General features: G+C 35.0%; 1 protein-coding gene and 1 long non-coding RNA gene across 5 annotated transcripts in view; one reads left to right on the forward strand and one right to left on the reverse strand.

Moving 5' to 3' along the window:
• Positions 1-2602, reverse strand: part of LOC106873595 (uncharacterized) — a 93385-nt gene extending 90783 nt beyond the window's left edge. For 2 of the 3 annotated variants that reach the window (XR_008263431.1, XR_008263430.1), the window contains exon 1: positions 1686-2601. This is a non-coding gene — a long non-coding RNA (uncharacterized LOC106873595). Of the gene's footprint in view, positions 1-1685 lie in introns of all 3 variants that reach the window. The other variant, XR_001409897.2, reaches the window with a different exon arrangement.
• The window catches only part of LOC106873594 (low-density lipoprotein receptor-related protein 6), a 699058-nt gene that overhangs the window by 8936 nt on the left and 687411 nt on the right, over positions 1-2711 (forward strand). The gene's annotated exons all lie outside the window — the stretch shown is intronic.

Below are 2711 nucleotides of genomic sequence, written 5' to 3' on the forward strand. Positions count from 1 at the left end.
ATATATATATATATATATATATATATATATATATACGTGTGTGTATATATGTATGTACATACACAAAAATATATAGACATATACATGTATTTATACACATACACATGTATTTATATATATATATATATGTATGTATGTATATGAATGTATATGTATATATGTATGTATATATGTATGTATGTGTGTATATATATATATATATTTATTTTTATATTACAAATGTTCATATACATACATTCAGACACATGTGTTTGTATGTATATGTGTGTGTACGTATACATACATATATATAGATATACAGATATGTAAGTATATCATTATACACATGTATATACATACAAATACATACGTATATCACGTGTTTGCTTTTTTTCTTTTTTTTTTCACCTTTTGTTTTCTTCTGCTTGGAAATGATCCTAAAAGTTAAAATTGAGCAAATATTTTTGGCGTATTTCATAAGACAGATCACACCTCTCACTCCCAATCTCGTCTTCACATTCTGAAGATGTAGAAAACAATAAAAACACCTTTATGTAATAGTGTTTTTACTCTTACAAATAGAGCTGATTACATTTAAAAGAATGGGTTAAATGGTCTAAATAAGTAGTGTGTGTCTGGTAGCTCGATATCCTGGAAATTGTAACTATATCACCGTCAAAACATATCCTAATGTCTTAATGAAATGATTTTCGAAACGATGTGGTCAAAGTTGGGATGTATTTTTTGTTCAGTGAAGTGGAATAGCAGCATCCATGACCCTTTTGAAGTTTCGAGGAAGTAAAGTTTTATTCCGTTTACATATTTGTTTTGCAAGATTTTTTATGTGAAATCGTGTGTTGAAACAGATGTTGTTGTACTTGGGGACGGTCAAGGTGAGACACACATAAGAAAGAAGGAAACAAAGGACCACTGATGAGGTCACAGAAGTGTGACGAAAGAACTCTGGCCGAAATAAGATTAAGATTAAGATTAATGTAATATAAAGCTGAAAAAAAAAAATTAACACCAAATATACAGTGCGTGTGTTTTTATTGGCTAAACTGGCAATATGACCGTCCCCAAGTACAACAACAAAGTTTTATTCCTCAAAGCGAAAAGAATGCACTCAAGGACCAGGTGGTTGTGGTGGTGGTGGTGGTGATGCTAAGCCAGGCGATAAATTAGACCGTCTGCTCTCACCCGCCGAAACAAGAGCAGTCTGTACAATGGGGACCCACCTAATTTCCATCTACCAAACTTCACTCGCAAGGCTGTGGAATGGTAGAAGATGCTTGCCCAAGGTGCCTAGGTGTGAACACGTAACCACCTGGTGGTTAAGCGAAGTTCTGAACTACATGTTTCATTGCAGGTGTACTCAATCAAGGTTGACCCGGCGCTTAACATCAGTAAACAGCTGACGGAAATCGCATGAATGCAGAATTAATAAATAAGAAAAATTACAATAGCGAAAAAAATGTGACGCGTGATTTCTAAGAATCACATTGATGTGACGGTACTAATATACTAATAATGTCTCTAACATAATAATTACAGGGCCAGGAATTTGGGTTTAGAGGGGAACAGCTGATTAAATGGGCGCCGGTATTTGAGACTACCAGTTTATTTTATGGACCCCATAAAGGATGAAAGGTAAAGTTGAACAGGATAGGATTTGAACTCAGAATGCAAACAAGAGAAAGAAATACCTCAAGACATTTTGTTCGATCCACCGCCCATCAGTTACAATCCAGTATGACTTGATGACAAAAAGACTTTCCTTTTCGTAAAACAAGCCATTGCGTTTCTTTTTTCTTTTTTCTTTTTTTGTCGCGTGCTGACATAGACGACATCCTTTCAGTATTCGTGCCCTTGGCCTAGCCGAATATCACAGGCATGACAACTGAAAGTTAATACAAAGACGGCGGGGTGCATCGACCCAACGCATGGATAGAAGCAGGGTTTTATTTAGAAGCGACTTTCATCCGTCTAGTCACAGCATCGCCATAGGAATATGTACAGCTTTGTATGGATCCAACAGCGTTGGGTCACTGCACCCTGGTGAACGCTGCCGCTACGTAAATCTGCGATTGCACATTAGCCATGAAGCTGAAGTATTTTGCTGCTCAACTACGCATCTATCTAGAGATCACTACAATATAGATATGCAGGGCAGGGAATCGTCAATTAGTAATAAAATTAATAATTAACAATTTTGCCGGGTAGCTCAGTATGAAAAAACCTTTTCGGTAAAAAACATTTATAATCATAAATATATAGGGATTGACAGTAACCTGCTTCTCCAACATACTGAGAATTCAGAAATAACAGTCAAAGAACTACTGATTTCAAAACTACAAATTATTACTCCAGATTGATAACGATATTTTTGATACACACAGAACAAAAAACAGTAGAGAAGAGTAAAAAAAAAACACCTGCCTTTAGTTAATTTAGTACGATCGTTTCACAGTTAAGAGTAAAGAATACTCTATTCTGATCTTCAGCTAGCAGGTTACTGTCAATCCCTATATATTTATGATTATAGAGATCACTACATGTAGGCGTGCTCCATAGTAGCACATCTGTAAAAGGGGAAAAGGATATATAAATATATATAATACAAATAATATGTGAGTATATGCATATATACGTACATGTATGTACATGCCTACATGTACATGTATATACAGACGCATATCTGGGTACAGGACGTCACAATATATATATATATA

The sequence above is a fragment of the Octopus bimaculoides genome, chromosome 1, assembly GCF_001194135.2.
Source record: "Octopus bimaculoides isolate UCB-OBI-ISO-001 chromosome 1, ASM119413v2, whole genome shotgun sequence".
NCBI classification, from domain to species: domain Eukaryota; kingdom Metazoa; phylum Mollusca; class Cephalopoda; order Octopoda; family Octopodidae; genus Octopus; species Octopus bimaculoides.